The sequence below is a fragment of the Pinus tabuliformis genome, chromosome 3_2, assembly GCF_031772625.1.
Source record: "Pinus tabuliformis cultivar Carrire ecotype Pingquan chromosome 3_2, CPIR1, whole genome shotgun sequence".
NCBI classification, from domain to species: Eukaryota; Viridiplantae; Streptophyta; class Pinopsida; order Pinales; family Pinaceae; genus Pinus; species Pinus tabuliformis.
In genome coordinates, this window is record NC_142302.1 from 241,413,316 (window position 1) to 241,438,090 (window position 24,775).

The following is a 24,775-nucleotide window of genomic DNA, read 5'->3' on the forward strand; positions in this document are numbered from 1 at the left end:
TATATGACTTAGATAAATCACTAGTTGTATGTATGTTGTTTTCTCTCTAGGATTTGGTGAAGGGTCAAATATACATTTTGGTTTGGGGTTACATGCATGGAGTACTATGTTTTGTTACGTATATAACTATGAAATTCTCTATAATGATAGATGACACATTAAAGATTCCATAATTGAAATATTATAGTTGTGGAATATTGTTGTATATGAACCCTCAAGTAATATTTAAAATATTTCAAGCTTGATAAACAACAGATACCCATACATGTTTATAAGTACAAAACTCTATATATTTCAATCCTTTACCAGATTTTAATTTCAAGTAGTAATGAACTATTTTATTAACTGTCATGTATTTTTTAAATGTGAATTTTTTTCAACGATAAAATTATGAATTTTAAAAGGAGAACTTATTAATTAAGAGTCACATGTATCCATTAAGACCAAATAAAATGAGAACTATCAATGTATTTGAATTATTTTTTTATCAATAAAAAGTGATTGTTAATAAAAAACAAAATGAACATTGCACATTGCCTTGAATTTAATAATTTCAAAAAATAAAATATATTATCAATTAATTGTCCAAATATTGATATATATTACATCTTTAAAATATTTTTACATAAAAAATATATATAAACAAATTCTATTGTGTAACTCTAGGTTGTTTGGGAGGTGTTAACACCTTCAACAACCACCCATTTTATTTTACTTATCTAACTAAAAGAAAATGGGATCCCTACCAAATTTATTGTAATGTTTAATCTTGTGAGTTTACTATTTATTCTTTCACTATCTTTGGTTTGTCTAGTTAGATCTTCTTCTTCTTCTTCTTCTTCTTCTTCTTCTTCTTTCTAAAATTGAATAGGTTATAAATTAATGTGTAATTTACTAATGCGCTAAGTAGGTTATAAAATGTATCTTCCCTTTGTTTCATAATTTCCAAAATTTAAGGCTGAGATTACCTTCTACTAGTCGAGAGCTTTCAGGTGATATAATTTTTTTCTCATTTTGAGTCAGGGACACAAAGTTTTGACCCTAAGAATTTTTTATACTATTGTCGTGTTCTAGTGATGTGGTAGATAACATGTCTCCTAGGACTATGTGGCAAATAGTTGTATTAAATGTGTTGACATTGTAGATGATTTGTTGGTATTATTTTTTATCATTAATTTTAGATTTATTATTTTATTACCATTTTTCCATATATTTTTCTTTACTTTTACCACGTTGGAACCCAATAGACCGATTAATAAAAGATCAGTTAACAAGAATTTTTTATGTCTATTGATGGAACCTGATAGCTTGATTGATGAAATATCAATTAATGGGAAAATTTTATGTTTATTGATAGAACCTTATATAAGATGTTAGGATACCATGATTTTGGGAAGTATTTGTTTCTATGTTTTGAATTTTTTTGGTAACTTGATCACTAGAATCTAATGGCTTGGTGTCTAAAATCTAGTGGCAAGTTGAAAAAATCTAGTGATTTTTTTTATTGTTTATCTTTTTTTTATTGGTACATTTGTAAAAAAAAATAGATCTCTCCAACAATCCATATTTCTAGTGATTTCAAACCTGTTGGGTCGTCAACTTTGATCCCCTTTGTCTCAGTCCCATTTAGAGGTTTTTCTATGAACCTGTTATCTCATTCAAAGGATAAGGGCTTAATGGCCTTGAGATTATCTTGGAGTCTTTGGACAGGCCCTTAGTCATTAATTCTAGAGCATTTATTACCCAATACGAGCTTAGATTTGGTGGATCTAGAATTGCATGGACTCTAAGCATTCTCTAACACTTTGGCACATGTTTATTTGAAGGGGCCTTTTGAGTAGGTAAATCCTCTCTACGAATAGAGACAATCCCTCTAGCCCAATGAGTGGGTCTAGCAACAAACAAGACAATCTACAAGACACTTTCCTAGACTACAATCGAAATTAAATAAGAGGAAGGAGACCTACCTCATTTTGATGCTATGATGTATTCCTTTGTTGAAGATCTTGATCGCGTGCTCCCCCGGGTTCAATCCTCACTTCTCATGGCATTTGAATACCTGCACAAGAGACCAAAACAAAACAAACCATAAAAGTGCAACCAACATAATTCAAATGTAATCCACTTAACATATCAAGGAGCATTAAGATAAATGAATCATCAACACAAACATTTATGGAAAGTGAACCAACAATTGTATATATTAATAAACAAAAGAGGAAGCATACAACCCAGGCCTTGATGTTAGAATCCCTCCTTGAGTGAATGTCTAAGTGCAAGCACAAGCTCTCCAAGAACTGCTTCTCCAAGCCAAAATGAATAGAATGTAAGAACTATCTCAGCATAAGGGTGAATATAATTAGAGACAAACCATTTCGGAATGGAGGGGGATGAATTTATAAGAAGGGAGAGGGAGTTAGGATCTCACCAAAGATAGACGAAGGTCCACATTGTTGGCATTATGATTCAGGTTTGGTGCTATGGCACAGGTATTGTACTTGATGGCAACTCACTCAAGTGGAAAATCTCTGTTCAGGCTCTCAAAATGATAGAAAATAAGGGGTTCGCAGGTACACCGTTCAAAAGGTGCGGGCCCGCAGACACGCCATTCACAAAGTGCGGTCATGTCCGCAGGTTATCCGATCAGAAGGTGTGGACCCCCAGTACACGCACTTTCATGCAGAGAAAAGCACACACATGTGGGAAATCCTATGGTGGTCCATGGTATTTAGTCCGACGTATATGATCATATCGTTTTGGTCCGTGGTATAGCATCTAAATTATTGAACCCCGGTTTTGGGTCCCTTGTATTAGTTTTCTATGGTTTTGATCCATGGTTTGAGTAAGGGCTTGTCTATAAAAAGGAAAGGAGATCATTTGGCTAGTCAATTGTGAAATTCGAATATCTTAAGATCTGAAATGTTGGGTGATCAGTTTGAAAAGCTAGATCTAAATCAAGGTAAAATATATAAATTGTAAGGCAAATCTATTGATAGGTTGTGATCTCTCTGGCGCATGATTAGATCTGTGGATCTGACTGTCTGTGGCACATTGGAGGACTATTAATTTGGCTCTATTCAGAGGTCCACAGGCAATACACAGCGCAGGTGTGGGGGTACGTAGTGCAGCAGAAGGCTCAGGTAAGGGGGTACGCAGCGCAGCAGAAGGCGCAGGTGCGGGGGTCCGCAGCACAGCAGAAGGTGTAGGAGCGGAGGTACGCAGCGTAGCAGAAGGCGCAAGTGTGGGGGTCCGCAGAACAGCAGAAGGCGTAGATGCAGGGGTCTGCAGCGCGGTAGAAGGCGCAGGTGTGGGGGTACGCAGCGCAGCAGAAGGCGCAGGTGCGGGGGTCCGCAGCGCAGCAGAAGGTGTAGGAGCGGAGGTACACAACACAGCAGAAGGCACAGGTGCGGGGGTCCGCAACGCAGCAGAAGGCGCAGGTGCGGGGGTCCGCAGCGCAGCAGAAGGCGCAGGTGCGGAGCTGCGCAGTCCAGACACAGAAGAACTGCGGATATTCGCAGGTTTCTATTGGTGAAGTTGCAGACTTTTCTTAAAATATTTGTTGGCTGCCTTTTATCTATTGCTGCAGAGTTCTGGGTTTAGATTACTGGTATTACTTTTCTGGTTACTGCATTCTGAGAAGTTATTGGTTGATTCATTGGGTGATTGTAAAAGGAGATTGGTTGATTCACATGTACTTGATGATTATTTGATGTTCATGGATCCAGTTTGAAAATTTATGAAAAGTGGTCCTTGGAAGAAAAGAAGTAGGTCAGCACCTACGTACTAGTAGTTTAGCTAGTACAAGAGCTAAGGGGGTTGTAGCTCCCTTCCAGGAGAGACTGGAAAATGAGAGAGGGTTGTAGCTCTCAGCAGGTTGCAGCCTGCGTACTGGTAAAGGACTGCACCAGTACAAAATCATTGTAAAAGAAGTTTCTAATTGAAAGAAGATAGAGACATATTGCAGCAGGTGGTTTTCACCCACATTGGGTTTCCACCTTATATCTGGTGTTCTTTGGTGTGACTATCTGTTTTCCTTGTTCTTGCTCATTATTATATGGTACTGACATACAAATTAATGATCAATATCTGAAGAATAAATTAAAGTATAAATCTGGAATATATATTGAAAAGAATTTGATAATACTGATTCACCCCCCCCCCTCCTCAGTATTATTTCCAGAAATTGGTATCAGAGCAGGTCCTTCTGAAGAAGCTTGATCACTTGAAGGAAGATCCATCATCATGAGAAACTACGAGAGAGAAGCATCTATCAGGCCAACAATTTTTGACGGGACAAACTTCATATATTGGAAGGTAAGAGTTACTGCCTATCTTCAATCTCTTGGTACAGAAGTCTGGGACATCATAGATACAGGGTACACTTTTCCATCAGCAACTCCTACAGATCCGGCTGAGAAGAAGAAATATGAAACAAATGCAAAGGCTGTCAATACTCTATTAGGATGTCTATCTCAATCAGAATTCGTGAAGGTTATGCAGTATAAATCCGAAAAAGAAATATGGGACAAGATTGTTCTGAGCTATGAAGGAGATGAACAGGTAAAACGAGCAAAACTTAAAACCCTCAGAATTCAGTATGAAAATCTCATAATGCACAATGATGAAAGTGTGGCTAACTATTTCCTTCGTGTAGATGAGATTGTTAATTGTATGAAAAATTTGGGTGAAGAAATAAAAGAGGCTGTTGTGGTTGAAAAGGTTCTAAGATCTTTGTCCCCTAGGTTTGAATCTAAAGTTTCTGCAATAGAAGAGAAAGAGAATCTACGAAACCTTACCATGTCACAGCTGCACGGAATTCTGACTGCTTATGAAATGAGGAAAGGAGGACCATCAGACAGGAGAGAAGTTGCCTTCAAGGCTTCAGGCAAAGGAGATTACTATGAGTCAGGATACGTGTCAGAAGAAGAAGAAGAATCAAATTTTGTCAAAAACCTTCAACGGGGTGCTGGACGATTCCGAGGTAAGTTACCTTTCAAATGCTTTGCTTGTGGAAGAGTCGGTCACTATGCTGCCAAATGTCCTCATAAGGATAAGATTGACAAGGGGAAGGAACTTGTTAGATGGAACAAGAAACAGAATGCAAATAAGAAAAGATATTACACTCATGAAGATAGTGATGGACTCTCAAATAGTGACAAAGATGAACGAGGTAATAATTATAAATTTTTAATGGCTTTTGAAGATGATGTTTACATGGATGCTATAGATGAAGAAGGTCTTTATGAAGAGATTTCTAAACTCAAAATTTGTTTAGAAGAGAAAAATGTGATTATTGATTCTCTACAATGTCAACTGGCTGAAAGGGAAAAACATCATGAAAAATTGGAATGTGAAATTGTTGGTCTTAGAAAAGAGATTGAGAAAACAAAAGCTCTTAATCTTAAATTTGTTAAAGGATCTGAAACTCTGGATGAGATTATCAATGTGTAGCGTTCTCCACTAATCAAGACAGGTCTGGGATATAATGGAGAAGCATCTCAAGCATCCACCTCCAAAAGCTATCTTGATGCAGTAAGAAGGAGCGAGCAAAGGCCTAATAGAAATCATCAGGGATAGTTTACCTCAAGAATGAACAAAGACTATCAAGAAAATTGGGGGCAATCTACCTTAAGGACAAACAGAAGCCACAACCAGCCACAGGTAAAAGCTTCCCAATTTGCCTCAAGAATGGATGTCAGTAGAAACTACAATCGGTTGGTTGATAGATTTGATAATCGCAGGAGTTTCTTCAATGGCCAATGTTTCTCTTGCCATAACTTTGGTCACAAAGCAGCTCAATGTGTTGCCTATAAGACAATCATGACTAGAGAAGATCAAAAAACAAATAAGTATGACTGGAATCACGAAAAGGACCTATAACAACTTTTCCACCCTTGAAAGTGAAATTGAATGTTCTATTTGTAATAACTTCGGTCATGAAGATTCTGAATGCAGGAGCAGGTTTCGGAAGACAACTCAGAAGGAACAAACCTCAAATGCCAGAACATGGAGAATGAAGGAACCGCAACCAGAAATATGTGGGATAGCTTTATATGCAGAAGGACAGGAAAATCAATGGTACATCGACAGTGGATGTTCGAAGCATATGATAGGTGATAAAGAAAAACTTCAAACATATAGTGCTTTAGAAAAGGGAAAGAAAGTTTCTTTTGGAAATGATACCCCTGCAGTCATAAAAGGAAAAGGCACTGTTCAACTGAAAGAAAAAGTCAAAGCTGGAAATGTTTTGTATGTTGATGGCTTGAAGCATAATCTACTGAGTGTCAGTCAGATGTGCGATCAAGGAACTGAGGTAATATTTCGATCAAATGGATGTAGTGTTCGTGATCTTGATACAGGAAAAACAGTGATCAAAGGCATAAGAACTCCAAATAATTTATACGTATTTGAAGAAGGACAACAACAATGCTATTTGAGCAAAAATGATGAACACTGGTTATGGCACAGGAGGTTGGGGCATCTAAGCTTTTCACAGATAAGGAAAGCATGCAAGTACCAGGCAGTTTGTGGTCTTCCAGACTTCAGAATTCCGGACAACACAATATGCAAATCATGTCAGTTTGGTAAGAAAACCAAAACTAACTTCCCTAAAAAGGAAGGATCAGCTAGCAAGCCACTTGAACTTGTCCATACTGATGTATGTGGCTCGTCTAGGAACAGGTCACCTCAAGGAGAAGAATATTTCATATTATTCATTGATGACTTTTCCAGGATGTGTTGGATAGGACTTATGAAGCACAAAGATGAAGCCTTTGAAAAGTTCAAATCATTCAAAGCCTTGGTGGAGAATGAATCAGATCACAAAACCAAATTCCTTAGGTCTAATAGAGGTGGGGAGTTTACCTCAAATGAATTTTTCGACTTCTGTGAAGAACATGGAATAAGAAGGGAATTCTCTATAGCTAGGACTCCTCAGCAAAATGGAGTAGTGGAAGGGATGAACATAATGGTTCAACAAATGGCTCATTCTATGCTTGATGAGTCTAGAACTCTCACAACCTTCTGGGGTGAATCTACATTTGCTGCAGTTGCTATTTCTCAACAAAACAAATGTCCGGGTGAACAACACTCAAACTCCTCATGAGCTTTGGTATGGTGAGACTCCTTCGGTAAAACATTTCAAAATTTTTGGAAGCAAATGCTATATTAAGAATAATGATGAACATCTTGGAAAATTTGAACCTAGAGTAGACGAAGGCATTCTCCTTGGTTATTCTCCCCACAGCAAAGCATACAAGTGTTACAATAAAAGACTTGGAAGAATTGTTGACAGCATTGATGTAGTGGTTGATGAAGAAGGAAACATTCCTAGGCAAGTAAATTATGAAAATATCGAAGAGGATGAAGTCCATCCTTCAAATCAGACTGATGATGAAAAAGAGACTCAAGAGGCACCAGAGGAACAGATAAGGATAGAAGAGAAGACTCCATCCAGGTACGTTCAGAAGAATCATCCAGAATCTCAAATTTTGGGGCAGAAAGAGGCAGGTATACAAACAAAAAGAACAATTGTAGAAGCCTCAAGCTATTTGGAACTGCTCTCCTCCACTGAACCACAAAATGTAAAAGAGGCATGCAAAGATGAATGCTGGGTCAAGGCAATGGATGAAGAACTTGAGTGGATCGAAAAGAATAACACTTGGGAGTTGGTTCCTAGACCAAAAGACAAGAATGTTATAGGGACAAAATGGATCTTTAAAAACAAGTTGAATGAAAATGGGGAAGTGATTAGAAACAAGGCCAGAATTGTTTGTAAAGGGTATGCTCAACAAGAAGGAATAGACTTTGAAGAAACTTTTGCTCCCGTTGCTAGACTTGAGGCCATCCGAATGTTCCTTGCTCTCTCAAGATTTCAGAAGTTCAAAGTATTTCAAATGGACGTGAAATCAGCCTTTTTGAATGGAGACTTAGAAGAAGAAGTGTACATTGAGCAACCAGATGGTTTCATTCTTGGGAATGATCCAAATCTTGTATGCAGACTAAAAAAGGCTCTCTATGGTCTTAAATGGGCTCCAAGGGCTTGGTACTACCGTTTGGACAAATATCTTCATCAACAAGGTTTTTCAAAAGGATCAGCAGATAACAATCTTTATATAAAAATTGAAAATGAAAAATTGCTAATACTTGTTGTGTATGTAGATGATATTATCTTTGGCAGCAATGAAGAAGCTATGAGTCAAAGCTTTGCCTTGGTGATGCAGAAAGAATTCGAAATGTCTTTGCTTGGAGAACTGACATATTTTCTTGGATTGCAAATCCAACAAAATGAAGGTGGTATCTTTTTGTCTCAAACCAAGTACCTCAAGCAGATTTTGAAGAAGTATGGCATGGAAGATTCAAAACCAGTATGTACTCCTATGGTTATAGGATGCAGCCTCAGTGCAAATTATGAATCTGCAGCAGTGCATCAACCAACCTATAGATCCATGATTGGAAGTTTTCTTTATTTGACAGTTACCTGACCAGATATCATGCACGCAGTGGGAATAGTTGGAAGATTTCAAGAAAATCTAAAGGAAACTCATCTTCACGCAGTTAAGAGAATATTCAAGTACCTTCAAGGAACTCAAAACTATGGCTTATGGTATCCTAGAGATACAGATCTCACAGTTCATGCTTATACAGATGCAGATTTGGCCGGAAGCGTGGATGACAGGAAAAGCACTAGTGGGGGTGCATTCTTCATGGGTTCCAGATTAGTATCTTGGTTCAGCAAGAAACATAGTTCAATTGCTTTATCTACAGCTGAAGCAGAGTATGTGGTTGCTTCATCTTGTTGCACACAACTTCTTTGGATGATGCAAGCCTCGCAGGACTTTCAAATCACTTGTACTCCACCTATCTGCATCCTATGTGATAATACAAGTGCTATCAGCATTTCAAAGAACCCAGTCATGCATTCAAAGACCAAGCATATACCTATCAAATATCATTTTCTTCAGGAACAAGTGCTTGAACAAAAAGTCAAGTTGGAGTATGTTCCTTCTAAGGAACAAGTTACTGATATACTCACCAAACCACTACCCAGGGAGACCTTTGAATACCTCAGGCAAAATCTGGGGGTAGCTGATGCATCATCTTGTTGTTGAATCTTATCTGTTTCAGAAATTGTTGGTTATACGCGAGTTTCATATGGGGTATACGCATACATTCACTGGTTTATGGATTGGTCAAAGACCATCTAGCACAGGTTCAGGGGGAGCATTTATTCTTCTAATAATACATTGTTGGCATTATTATAGAAGATCTTGGAGGAGAAAGTTCAGAAGGATGCTGATCTAAATATTGCTGCTAATGTTTTGTCTCTATGTCTTATATCTCTTTTGTCAAGGTCATTTATGGTGTATGGTGGATTATGGTTCTTCTTGAAGAAATTTTATTTTACAGATTTGGCCTACAATCAGGGGGAGCATGATCAGCACAGAAGAGTAGAGTTTTCAGCATGTTCTCAGGGGGAGCATAACCCTTTGCCCTTGATGACAAAGGGGGAGAATGACTTTGAGGATCTTGGGGTTGCCATCAAGTCTAAAGGGGGAGATTGTTGGCATTATGGTTCAGGTTTGGCACTATGGCACAGGTGTTGTACTTGATGGAAACTCACTCAAGTGGAAAATCTCTGTTCAGGCTCTCAAAATGATAGAAAATAAGGGGTTCGCAGGTACACCGTTCAAAAGGTGCGGGCCCGTAGACATGCCAATCACAAAGTGTGGTCATGTCCGCAGGTTATCCGATCAGAAGGTGTGGGCCCCCAGTACACGCACTTTCATGGAGAGAAAAGCACACGCACGTGGGAAATCCTATGGTGGTCCATGGTATTTAGTCCGACGTATATGATCATATGGTTTTGGTCCGTGGTATAGCATCTAAATTATTGAACCCCGGTTTTGGGTCCCTTGTATTGGTTTTCTATGGTTTTGATCCATGGTTTGAGTAAGGGCTTGCCTATAAAAAGGAAAGGAGATCATTTGGCTAGTCACTTGTGAAATTTGAATATCTTAAGATCTGAAATGTTGGGTGATCGGTTTGAAAAGCTAGATCTAAATCAAGGTAAAATCTATAAATTGTAAGGCGGATCTATTGATAGGTCGTGATCTCTCTGGCACATGATTAGATCTGTGGATCTGACTGTCTGTGGCACATTGGAGGACTGTTAATTTGGCTCTATTCGGAGGTCCGCAGGTGATCCACAGCGCAGGTGCGGGGGTACGCAGTGCAGCAGAAGGCTCAAGTGCGGGGGTATGCAGCGTAGCAGAAGGCGCAGGTGCGGGGGTCCGCAGCGCAGCACAAGGCGCAGGTGCGGGGGTACGCAGCGCAGCACAAGGCGCAGGTGCAGGGCTCTGCAGCGTAGCAGAAGGTGCAGATGCAGGGCTCCGCAGCGCAGCAGAAGGTGCAGGAGTGGAGGTACGCAGTGCAGCAGAAGGCGCATGTGCAGGGGTCTGCAGCACAGCAGAAGGTACAGGTGCAGGGGTCCGCAGTGCAGCAGAAGGCGCACGTGCGGAGCTGCACAGTCCATACATAGAAGAACTGCAGATATTCGCAGGTTTCTATTGGTGAAGTTGCAGACTTTTCTTAAAATATTTGTTGGTTGCCCTTTATCTATTGTTGTAGAGTTCTGGGTTTAGATTACTGGTATTGCTTTTCTGGTTACTGCATTCTGAGAAGTTATTGGTTGATTCATTAGGTGATTGTAAAAGGAGATTGGTTTATTCACATGTACTTGATGATTATTTGATGTTCATGGATCCAGTTTGAAAATTTATGAAAATTGGTCCTTGGAAGAAAAGAAGTAGGTCAACACTTATGTACTAGTAGTTCAGCTAGTACAAGAGCTAAGGGGGTTGTAGCTCCCTTCCAGGAGAGACTGGAAAATGAGAGAGGGTCGTAGCTCTCAGCAGGTTGCAGCCTACGTACTGGTAAAGGACTGCACCAGTACAAAATCATTGTAAAAGAAGTTTCTAATTGAAAGAAGATAGAGACATATTGCAGCAGGTGGTTTTCACCCACATTGGGTTTCCACCTTATATCTGGTGTTCTTTGGTGTGACTATCTATTTTCCTTGTTCTTCCTCATTATTATATGGTACTGACATACAAATTAATGATCAATATCTGAAGAATAAATTAAAGTATAAATCTAGAAGATATATTGAAAAGAATTTGATAATACTGATTCACCCCCCCCTCAGTATTATTTCCAACGCACATCTCAAGGAGGAAGCGCATAGGGATAAGACCAAAGGAAAATATTGGGAGAATTCGACCACATCCACAATGAACAACATCCAGCTCATTGTTTTGGAAGCCTCTAGATCATGAAGCTTCTCCTCCACTTTGGGAAAAATTTCCTTAAAGGGTTCAGCGTGAGTATCCAAGCAAAAGTTGCACTAGCAGCGTGAGGCTCCTATAATGCAACCTGCCATCAGCATGAGAGGGCAGTGTCACAGTCGTGCTGACCCAAAAATTAGGGTTTTGAGCTTATCTTTCTCAGGAAAGGCTCAAGGCAACTTTTCAATAGTTCTTCAGGGAGGATTTGGTCTGCATATCAGATGGGTACACTGCATAGTTGTCAATGTTTTGGCACTCTGGGGTATGACACAGGGAAGTGCGAGAGGTGTGACAAAATACTATGTAATAGAGCCCCCTAAAGCATGAAAGCAGAACATGGAGTGATGTCTAAGATGCTTTACGAGATAGTGCATGGACTAGAACAAATACTGTCAGGAGACCTACAAATCAAGGGTACACATACATATACATATCTAGCACCTCTGACATATATATCAAAACATGAATCCATGGTATGGACGCATCCATTTGGATATGAGGTATCATGTTCAAAGATCCTCGATATGGTCGCATCCATTTGAATAGAAAGGATCATGAAAATAGACCTACGATATGGTCACATCCATTTGAACAGAAAGGATCATGAATACAGACCCATGGTATGGTCGAAACCATCCGTCTAGAAAAAATATGTATACAATCCTGAATGACTCATAACTCCATGCAACCTAGATTCTATCATGAAAAATCCAGGGTCTTGTCCTCTGTATCAACCCAATCAATGTATGAATTCTAAAATGTGAATAGATGTGTTGAAGTTGAACATGATAGAAAGCTACCTAATTATCGGTCAATGATGTAAACCTTTAATAGGTATGAGAGAAACAACTAGTAATGACAATGGCTCTCAAGGTACAATTAGCACACTCCATGAATGTGAATAATGGAACTGAAGTCGAACACCCATGAAGTCATCTGATTGAATGTCAATGATGTAAACCTGTCGTCGAATGTGAAGAACTTTCCATTAGGCATGCAAGCTCTAAGGTACTGGAAGTGAGTTTCTAGATCATCTTCCTAGATAATGAGCTGAAGTCGACAGGAAGTGACCCATCGAAGGAGGGCCATAATGATTCCCTCATCATTGACATGAAACAAGGAATAAAGTGGAATAAATAAGTATGATCTAGGACTATGTAAAAAAGGCAAGCAATGTTAGGTAGTAAAAACTGTAGATAGGACTTTTCTTGAACATATCGGCGACAGAACTCCAGAGTGTGGAAACATTTCACTCAACATAGGACCAAGGGTCATGATGACGAAGTGGAATAGTTAGATGAGAGGCAAAATGGATTACCCAAACCCAGAAGGACAAGTGACTAAGTGAGGATATCCCAAACTCGACACGAGAAACAGATGAGTGTCATGTTCAAGAGTGACATGTTTCCTATACAAGAGATGTTTCACTTTCACTTTTTCCCCACTATTTCTAGTGAGTACCCCAATTATTTTTAATCACAAGCTTGAAGGGGATAGCATATTCTTTCCATATAAGTTCATTCTTTGAATGAATCCATCCTAGTGAGTTTTACGAGTACTAGGAAGGACAAAATCGGTCTCGTCATGGTGACAAGTCTTTCGTCGTTTAATTTTTATGAGTCCGATGGAAGAGTAACTTGGCGTATTTTTCATATTTAGAGAGTTTGAAAAGGAGACGAAAAAGAAAACTCCATCAGGTCCCTTTTTTGTAATTTTTCTCTCGAACACAAATTTGGGACACCATTTCGCGAACTGTCAATTGTAAGTAAGAGCTCTATCTTTTATCTTATTCTCTATACCATTTTATTGCCATTTCATAGAAGTTTTAACTGATTAGGAAGAGGTTTTTCATTTTTATATCATGTGCGATCAGCGCGAGTCTAGTCATCGAAACTGCGTTGATCGCCCCATAACTCAAAAATCCATCGCGTTATCAGCGCGAAAACTATCCAAACAGTTGCGTTGGGCGTAGAGTAAAAAATAAAATGAAAAGATATCTATTTAAATTGGTTTTTTCTGAGTTTTAATCCATTGAAAGAATTCTAAATTTTATTTATGGGTTGTTTGCAAGAGTTTTCAATAAACATGCCCATTGAATGGAAAGAGAGAGGCCACGAGTTAGAAGATCACCAAGCTTCTCAAAGCGTAGAATGCATTAATGCTTTTAGGGACTATGGATTACTCAAGTTCTTTCGGACCCCGGGACTCAGAGCTCAGAATGAGTTACTGGAGTATCTCATAGGACTATGGGATGTTGGCTGTGAGATTTTCATTATTGGAGATCAAGAGCTTGAAATAGAGATATCAGACATCTATTTCATCACTAGACTGTCTAGGAGAGGGGAGAGGATCCAACTCTCCAGAGCTCATACTGGAGGTGAAAGCACTAGCATGCTTATCAGAAGACATTGCCCAGATGCAGAGAAAACCACGAGTGGAAAGGTTGATATAAAAACCATCACCAACCTACCATTGAGGACTATTCTGCACACCATGGCCCATGTAGTTGGGGCCCAAGCATTGCATGAGGCAACAAAATCTCAATTCCAGTGGATTGTCTTACCCCAACAGTGTTTAATTGGTGCGAAGGATTGCTGGCTAATATGAAAAACCAATTAACTAAGTGAAAAACAGGATGTTTGAAGTAGTTTGGGTATGGATCAATCTTGGTCACATTCTTCTTAGAGTGTGTGCCTCTGTTTTATTACCAGTGGATAGAGGTGGACGATCCATCCTTGAGAGATCTGAGGTTGCTCAAATGGGGTGAGATTATGCCTCGTGTTGGAGGAGGTCAACGAATGCATTTCCCTCCGGCGTTCTTTGGTTGGTTACACCATCAGTTGATCGTAGTGGATGACTATGCATATGCGGGCACAGACTTCAGAGGAGACCCAGATCTTCCTCTACCACCTAGTACACAATGGACCAATGCAGGTAAAAACTTGTTTTTTTGAATTTTTCAAGTTTTATGATTTTTTTGTGAAGTGTACTTGAGAGTTTACTTATGATAATTTTGCAGATGTGGGACCGGAAATACCTCTTGGAATGTCTCTGATAGCTCGGCGAGTAGCACACCAGATAGAGGAAGAAGCTCTGTATGAGGAAGGAGCAGACCCTATAGTAGATATGGAGTGAAACCTGGAAACCCTTACTCGGGGTATCCCAGAATACGCCACTATAGATGACGTGCCATTGCGGTACCAAAGGCACATTGTGGGAGTATCAATGAGACTTTTTCGGTGGTTAGGTCAAGGTATTAGATCCGTCTCATGTTATCATGAGCATCATGTGGGTGGATAGCCTATTTCTAGTCGTATTTTCTGCACTATTGTAGGCTTTTAAATCCATGTGTCTCAAAACACCATATTTTTGAGATTTTGATATAACAAACTTTGACAGACTCGATATATATATATATATATATATATATATTCATGTTTCTACTTATGTGTTCATATATCATGATGATGTGTTCGGTTTTTTTTACATGTGATGCAAATGTCTATCTATAACATAATTTTCCAATGCATCTGTTAATGTATTGAAATTTCATGGAATGTGTTGATATGTAATATATTCAAAGATTATTTCCAGTAATTGAACATGTAAATACATGCACAAAATTTGTGGGTTTCTTACTGAATAATGACCATTTAATTATAGCACAATGAGTTGTGAAACTAGCTTAACAAGAAAATTTATGATTCCAAGAGCAACTACTTCTGATAACAGCTCAATAACTGCACTGTACTCAGCAATATTGCTAGTTGTTTGTCCCAGGAAAATACCTTGTAGATTGATCAACATGTCATTTGGGGCGAAGAGTGCCCAAGCTGTAGAGGATAAGTTTTTAGTGTTAAGACAAGCACCATCAACAAAACCAACATAATGGTTTGATGACATCTGTGAACCGAGTGGAACATGAGGTAAGGAGAGAAAACGTTTATGCAAAGCAAAAAATCATACCAAAAATCAAAACGCACACTAATGTACAAAAGTATTTATACGGGTAATCATGCATAATACTTCTTCAGGTAAAGCCCATTTCGGGGCTCAACCAAATAATTTCCTTCATAGTCAACTAACTCATAGGCACCTTTTTGTAGAACTCGCTTGACAATGTAAGGCCCATGCCACATTGGTTCGAATTTCCCAACTCCCAATTTCTCATTGGCTTGATCATAAAGCAAGACTAAGTCACCTTCAACAAAAACACGAGGAGAAATAGTTTTATCATATTGAGCCTTAACTCGTTTTTTTCTAGGCTTCAATTACTAATGCTATGAAGTGGTGGGTTTCATCGAGCCTTTCCAGGAGTAATTCGATGGCTAGTTTCAATGAAGTAATTTCACACTCAATTAGAAGGGTTGTCTCTAGACCATACACCAAGTGAAAAGGTGTGAATCTAGTGGTAGTCTTAGCTATAGTTCGGTAAGCCCAAAGAGCCACAAATAGCATAAGATGCCAATTTGATTTATGCATCCCAATGGTGTGTTGAAGCATAGTAACCAAGACTTTGTTGACTGACTCAACTTGGCCATTGGCATGTGGATAATAAGGGGTTGAGTTATCATGACACAAACCCAACCGAGCAGTAAGCTCAGCCATCATGTGGTTTCAGAAATGAGATCCATAATTAGTAAAAATTGCTTAAGGGACACCAAATTGAGCTATGACATGGTTAAAAATAAATTGAGCGTCATTTTTACCACCAACTTCATGTGTGGGCATCACCTCGACCCATTTAGTAAAATAATCAATGGCGATGATGATATAAACATGTCCCCCGGCCGAGCGAGGGGTACATGTCATGAAATCAATCCCCCATTTAGCAACGAGGCCGACGGTAATGACTGGTAGAGGTGTGTTGGTGGGGCATGTTGTTTACGGTTGTAAATCTGGAAAGCATGACATTTTTGGACAGCAAAGATGCAATCTTTAAATATGGATGTCCAGAAATAACCAACAGAAAGGATTTTTTGAGTAGTAGCATACCCAGACATGTGACCACCACAAGCCCCAAAGTGGCAGTCATTGAGAACTCTCTCAAATTCTTCGAGTGTCAAACATCGACGAAGGATAGAATCAACACCAACACGGTACAAAGTATTGCCAATGATTCGATATGGTTGGGGCTGATGTCAAATGCGATGACATTTAGAATTAGACAACTCTAATCGAAAAGTTTGGGTCTGGAGATAGACAATAATATCCCTGTACCATAGGTCAAGAGTTCTTATGAGAAAGAGAGTCTCTTCAGGAATGTACTCATCAAAAGTAGTAGATGTGGTTATAGAGGGAAGGTCACAAATAAATTCAATGAAAACCAATGATTTCTTCGATTTGGTTGTGGAAAACTCCAAATCAAATTCTTGAAGGATAACAATCCACTTAGAGTATTTCCCCCCCAGCAAATGACGAGTCAGAATGTAGGTCATGCGGTTACAATTGGAAATCAAAGTGGTTTTCCATAAAATAATATAGCGGCAAAAGCGTTGAACAACGTGAAGAACAGCCAAAGAAAGATTCTCGACATGGGAATATCGAGTCTAGTTATCAATAAGATTATGACTTAATTAGTAGATCATGTGTTCATTTCCATCATTATCATCTTGCACTAGTACCATGGCAATAATACTATCAGTTGTGGCCAAGTACAAGAAGTAATCGTGGTGATAGTCGAGGGGATGCAGAAAAGGAGCACTAATGAGAGTGTCCTTTAATGCATCAAAATATCATTGATTGATTTCATCCCAAATAAATGGGATCCCCTTTTTCAGCAAACGAGTAAATCCATTGGAAATCTCAACGTAGTTAGGTACAAAACAACAAATGAAATTATCTTTCCCTTGCAAACTCTGCAACTGATGCAAGGATGATGGAGGGGGTAATTTTATTATAGCCTCAACTTTGAGGGGATGAATCCGAATGCCTTACTTTGATACTACAAACCCTAGGAGATGACCCGATTTTATGCAAAAGACACACTTATGCAGATTTAAATGAATATTGTAATGCCTGCAAAGAAGAAAAACCGCTCATAGGTGGTCAAGATGATCTTGACACTTGCATAATGAGTTGTTAAGTCATCAATATATGGTTGAACGATGTGTTTGATGTCATGAAAATCATAAGAAATCGCTCATTGGAAGGTAGCACCAACATTTTTTAGATCGAAAGGGAGTTTCTTATAGGCAAAGGTCCCCCATGGACAGATAAAAGTGGTTTTATGTTGATCAGTGAGAAGAATGTTGATCTGGTTGTAGCCAGAAAAACCATCCATAAAATAAAAAATCTCACTCCCAACACATTCATCAATTATTTGATCGATAAAAGGAGTTGGATAATTGTCTTTGGGACACGCCCGATTGATATCACAGTAATCAACACAAACACGGATAGTCCCTTGTTTCTTAGTTACTGGGACAATGTTTGAAACCCAATTTGTCAATGGAATGGGGTAGATGAAACCAACCTTTAGAAGTTTTTCAACCTCTCCCTTAATAGTGGCTGCCTTTCTAGGGTGCACTAGATGAAGTCGTTGACGAACAGGCTTCACATCTAGATAAGTAGGAATTTCGTGCACAACTATACTCGAATCAATGCCAGGAATTTCTTCATATGACCAGGAAAAGACATCACATAATTCCTTAAAAAGGGTAGTGTAAATATTGATCTCATCAGGAGAACAAGAAACCCCAACATGAATGTTCTCGACAATTCCTAGTTTAACAGAAATTTCGATAATCATGGTAACAGTGATATTCTTCATGTTTCCTTGATATAAAACTTCATGCACCAAGATGGGTGCTTGAAGTGGATGGGTAAGTGTATGGGAAACAAAGATATCTAGACACGACGAAATATCACTAAGACTAGCCTGAAGAAACGAGGAACAATGATGAGCATCATTCCAGGGCGTTTCCTCAAGAGACATAACCTCGGTGATACTCTCATCAGTAGGAAATGACTTGTTCAAAGGATTTGGAGAATCCAAAGAACCAAGCCAAGGATACTGTGAATACACATCTAGGTGCATACTAAGAGTAGTATGACTTTCAGAAGCAGACACCTAAGCCAAAATAATAGCTTGGTAAGCTTGTTCTATAGGGCTAAGTAACATAACATCACTGAAAGAATCAATTTGATAGGGAGATGGAACGATCCAAGGATCGCAAATAGTAGAGATCGTGTTGACAGAAGCGACATGAGGAGGGTGGGAAGGAAAAAGTTCCCATAAGAGAAGAATCTTTAAAAAGACCTGTCCCCATGCTCTCATAAGGAATGTCAGTATTTCCCACATATGGCATGTTTCCATTCGAAGAACCAGAAGAGAAAAAGGCCAATTGGTCAACGATAACTATTTTTCCTTCATGAGGAAAATAGAGTACGTGGAACAAAGAAGAAACCACACAAAACATGGCATGAGTCCAACTTCATCCAAGTAGAAGGTTATAATTCAAATTCGCATCCACAACTTCTACTTCCAATTTGACAGTTTTCCCTTCCAATGTGATGGGAAAACTCATGAGAATACCATAAGGACGAGATCCTCTGCCATCAAAGGCTTCTAAGGTGTTTGGAGATTGGTTGAGGGGTGGAGAGTCGATGGCTTTCTAGCATGAAACAGACATGATGCACGTGGAAGCACCCTCATCAATCACAGTTCGATGAATCATCTTCCCTTTAATAATGACCTAGATTAAAAACGCAATTTGATGGGGAAGACAAGGAACATGATTTTCTAGGTCAAAAGTGATAAAATTTGAATCTTTAGGGTCATCCCTCCTATAGTGGATAGTAATGCTTTCCATTGTGTTGGAAAATTTTGGAGAACTTCCAAGGCAGACATCATTGAAGGCGCTTGAGCCAAGTCTTCGACAATATTGTAATGTTGGGCAGCTCGCGCATTTAGATTATAAGATGATTTCCGAAGAACACCTTTGGGAGGTGGCTAGATAATGGAGTCATTACTTGGTCTCTCAATATGAAGATGACTGGAACTGGGTGGATTAGAAGTAGTAGGTGTATCAATGTCTTCTTTCTCCACCTTCTATTTTTGAGGAGCTTGATAATCTTTTGACCGGGTGGCAACAGAAATAGGCATTGTTCCACTTGTGTAAACATGAGAACCTAAAGAGGCAGAAGATTTTTGTTGTTCTACCAATTGGGTCTGTTGTGATGGAAAAGGTTCCTTCAGTATAGTCGATGTTCCTTGTGTTCCTTTTAACAAGCAACTAACTTCCGCACGATGGGGACAATTCTTGGTATAGTGATCTTCTTCACAAATGAGGCAAGGATGTTTAGGCTTACGTTTGGAGGCATCATCAGCAGATGAATTTGGAGGATATTGTTTTGGGACATCATATTTTTCTTTTCCTTTACCCTTATTTTTAAATTTTGAGGTTTTGTCTGTTGCGGTAGATTGAACGACATTAACCTCAAAGGTTTTACCATGATTTGAAGAGGGTTTCGAAGGAGGATTGGATGCAGTATCCGAAATTGATTTTTGCTTCGAGGAAGTTTTATTAGAAGTTTGAGACACTGATCCAATAATACCATCGACAGGTTGTACATCCATAGATTTAGAAGATGCTGGATCCGTGGATGGTCTCAGAGCATAAGGAAAGAGATCATATAACGTGCCAGACTGGGAATATACCAAATATAAATATTGGGCACGGGCAATGGCTTGATCTTTAGTAACACAACCTCCCATTGATATGTATGCAACAATTTCATTGACAAATGATTTGGTAAACCATTCAATTAACAAATCATCAGGTATTTCAAACTCGATGAGGCAACACTGATGTTTCCATTCATGGATGAGATCAGAGATGTGGGTAGCAGTGTCCTGTTTCAGAGACGTAAGAAAATGGTTCCTAGTTTCATAACGAACAGGTAATTGGAAGTGAGTAAGAAAAGTCATTTTCAAAGGGTTGAAATCTTCATAGGCACCTCGAGGTAACTCGATGTACCACTTTGTGGTAGCACCCATCAAGGTCCACTGAAAAAGACATAGACGAACAATGTCATCAACCCAGGAATTGGATGAACACCATAAGTGGTAAGTCATAATGTGGGCATGGGGGTCTTCTTTAGACTTTCCTTCAAACTTTGGGCAATCACTAGGAATCTTAGTGGGAACCGAAGGCTAATAAGGTGAATGAAGTATTGGATCATTAGTGAGCCTCGACACATCCGGTAGTTCCAACGTTGCTAGAAATGGAAATTGTGGGCTGAAAGGCATGGAAATCCTTGGATAAGGCCCAGCTTGTGGATTCCATCCTTGCTCGTATGGGTTTTTCCCCTAAATTGGCAAATTTTGACTGTAAGGAGCTTGATATTTCCCACAATGAGGGGTACCTTGGCCATAAGGTGGATTCTGCCCACAAAGGTGGGTTTTGATCAGGGTAAGGTTGGTACTGACCTGCCATAAGCCATTGAAAAACATAAGGTGGATAAATAGTTTACACGGCATATGGATTAAGGTTGTTGTTGCAACTATTGGCCCTAGTGATAAAACTATTGGCCTTGTTGCTGCAGAGGTTGACCTTGTGGCTTCAAGGGTTGACCTTGTTAATATAAAGGTTGGTTTTTTTGTTGCAAGAGCGTCCCTTGCTACTGCAATAGTTGTTGGTAAGGCCCTTTCTTTACATAAGGTCCTTGTTGAATGAAAGGTTGTTGTTGTACATAAGGTTGTTGTTGGTAAGTTCATTGCAGAATCTGTTGAGTTCTAGTTTGGTACTGATAAGTTCCATCTTGAGATGCACTCACATAAGATCCACCTAAAATAGGAGGTACATAAAGCGGAGGTGGTTGTTGCCCCCCAGGTGACGAAATAGGTGGTGGAACATATTGTCCACTGGGAGGACCTTGGGAACTTATAGGGACATTAATTTCCCCAACCGTGACTGTCGGTTGTACAGGAACTGACGAAACTATAGTTGGTATAGGAATTTGGGAGGCCACATTTGAAACAAATGAACCTGAAGTAGGCATAACGCCTGATGACCAAATGGGATTGTGATATAGCGAAGACACACTTGGAGTACGTAAAACCACTTGAGCCAATGACATATAGCCAAGTGGGAATATAGGCCCACTTCTTTGAGGGGGTGGTGGAGGTGTAACACTTTCCACAAATGTATAACCTTCATGTGAAATTCATATTAAGAATCATTATCAACACCAAGAGTATGAGTATCTAAGACTTCTGGAGGACCTTGAGAAGAGACTAGAAACTCACCTTCTGAATCCATGGGTGGAAACAGTTGGCAAGGAGGAATCTAATATGGACGTGGAGATAACTCCAAAGGAACACCAAGTTGGTCATATGAACTATAAGTTTGTTGAAGAGATATAACCAACAGATCAAAAATTAGATTCAGAGGGAATAGAAAAAACCTTTGTAGACTCCTAGGAGTTTCTGAATCAGATCCCTGAGATGATGATGAGTCTCGAGGTGGAGGATGAGAAGTAAGGGGTTGGATGCTTCGGATAATTCAAAGTTCAAGACCTTGGGCTTCAAGTGACTGTGAGAACTTAGGATGAACTCCTTTCGATGACCCTTCAGTATCAGATGATGAAGGGGAAATGTAAGGTGAATGCGATGGTTCAGCCACAGTGACTTTTTCTCAAAAATGATAGGATAAGAGATGATTTTCTTGAGGACTTTAAAATTAAAATTTACAAGGAATTACTCAATACGAGGTAAAGAAATAACTGCAGGGGTTCGACATATTATCGTGGGAAATTAAATTTTATAACTTAAAACAAGAAATAAATAAAAAAGGGTGTACTAGGAAATAGGGTTTACCAAGTATCCATGAACTATTATATACACCTTAGCCGAAACCAAGGATTTAACGTACGACGATCGATCTCCCCGAATGTTGTGTTCGATGTATCATGTTTACAAGGCGGCTGACTCAGTTACCTATGGCTAAAAGATAGCAACCTAGTGGGGTCTCCCAATATATACTCGATGGTATGGGGAGCACAAGTCTATGTTAGTGTTGTCTAATGCATAACCATTTGGTGAGAGTGCTCCCATATACTTGTCATACTAAAGTGCCTCTGATATACACGAAAGTATTGGATAACCTTCGATATACTTACGTATTGGAACGAGATTTCACCCCTGGGATACAATGCAGGATGCTAACGACAACTGCTAGGTTTATAGACGTTAGAACACATCTCTAGCCTAGACCTCTAATTGTTTTCATTAATTTCCAAATGCTCCTTAGGCTAATTCAGTAAATTTTAAAAGTTTTTCTTAAATTAGGTTTCAATTTTGGGCTCAAACGATGTCACCTAAATCCTAGAATGCAACTATATGAGAAAAAGGAAACCTTTCATTTCAATGAATTCTATGCTAACGAGGGAAGAGAGTACAAGAAATAAATGCATCAAAAAATATGCCTCCACTAACTTTCCAAATGCAAAATGTAAAAATGAAAACTACTCTTTCACTTTCACTAATGAACGCAATGCAAAAAGGTAATATTACGAGAAACAAAATCGCTTTCTTTCACTAAGATGCACTAATATTTTGTTCATTTCTTTCACTTTGATCTTCAAAATGCAAACTAATGCATAAGCAAAGGAAAAAATGGATTCAAAACAACTAAAATGAAGATTTCATTCACTTTTTGGTTTCAAATAAAACAAAATCATTTCAAAAATACTTCAACGAAGAGATTCTTTCACTTTTCTTTTCAAAACAAACGAAATCAACACAAACACATACTTTCAGTTTCACTAAATCAAACAATTGTAATCTATGTTTGACAATGAAGAAAAGGTGATTTTCAAAGTACAACTATGACCCCATACTAATGAAAACAACTTTGCAAATGTAAACCGAAAGTGACTTGAAAATGGTGTCTTGATCGCAGCATAACTCCTAAAATGGAGAAAATCAATCTCTCAATGACAGGCCAAGTGACGAGTGAAGGGTAACCTAGACCTAGAAACCCTAGAAGACAATCTAACTTCATCCACACATCAACAAAGCCAAAGAGACAATTTCAACCATTAAAGGAAAGCAACCAATCCAAACACAATGAGATCAGACTAGAAAAACACCCCCAGAGGTTGAGACACACTGGAAAATGAGAGGAAACCCTAATTTTTCCTAGTCTCTGGGATCAGCATGCCTGTGAAAGGAAAAGTAGTGCTGAAAGGCAGATCAGCATGAATGTTAAACCTGAATTAGCGTTGGCAGCGCTTCTATAAAACTAGAAAGCACGTTGGGTGAGGAAATAAAGAAAAAAACAAAAAGGGTTAAAAAATTAGACCAGACTCAACACTCTCAAGCAGAAACCAGTAATTGTATAAACCTAGACTGATGCACACAAGCCGAGAAATCAATGGTTGGTCAAACTCATCAAAGGATCAGATTGAAGAAATGGATGGAAAGGTTATAGCTTCCCCAGTGGAGTTGCCATTTTGTTGAGTAGGTAAATCCTCTCTGCAGACAAAGACAATCCCTCTAGCCCAATGAGTGGGTCTAGCAACAAACGAGACAATCTACAAGACACTTTCCTAGACTACAATTGAAATTAAAGAAGAGGAAGGAGACCTACCTTGTTCTAATGCTATGATGTATTCCTTTGTTGAAGATCTTGATCGCTTGCTCCCCCAGGCTCAATCCTCACTGCTCATGGCATTTGAATACCTGCACAAGAGACCAAAACACAACAAAGCATAAAAGTGCAACCAACATAATTCAAATGTAATCCACTTAACAGATCAAGGAGCATTAAGATAAATGAAGCATCAACACAAACATTTATGGAAAGTGAACCAGTAGTTGTATATATTAATAAAAAAAAGAGGAAGCATACAACCCAAGCCTTGATGTTGGAATCCCTACTTGAGTGAATGTCTAAGTCCAAGCACAAGCTCTCCAATCACTCCTTCTCCAAGCCAAAATGAATAGCATGTAAGCACTATCTCAGCATAAGGGTGCAAATAATCATAGACCAACCATTTGGGAATGGAGGGGGATGAATTTATAGGCAGGGAGAGGGAGTTAGGATCTCACTAAATATAGAGGAAGGTCCACATCTCAAGGAGGAAGCTCATAGGGATAAGACCAAAGGGAAATATGAGGAGAATTTGACCACATCGAAAATGAACAACATCTAGCTCGTCGTTTTGGAAGCCTCTAGATCATGAAGCTTCTCCTCCACTTTGGGGAACTTTCCTTAAAGGATTCAGCGTGAGTATCCAAGCCAAAACTGCGTTGCCAGTGTGAGGCTCCTATAATGCAACCTGCCATCAACACGAGAGGGCAGTGTCACAGTCGTGCTAACACATAAATTAGTTTTTTGAGCTTATCTTTCTCAGGAAAGGCTCAAGGAAGCTTTTCAATAGTTCTTCAAGGAGGATTTGGTTTGCATATCAGGATGGGTATA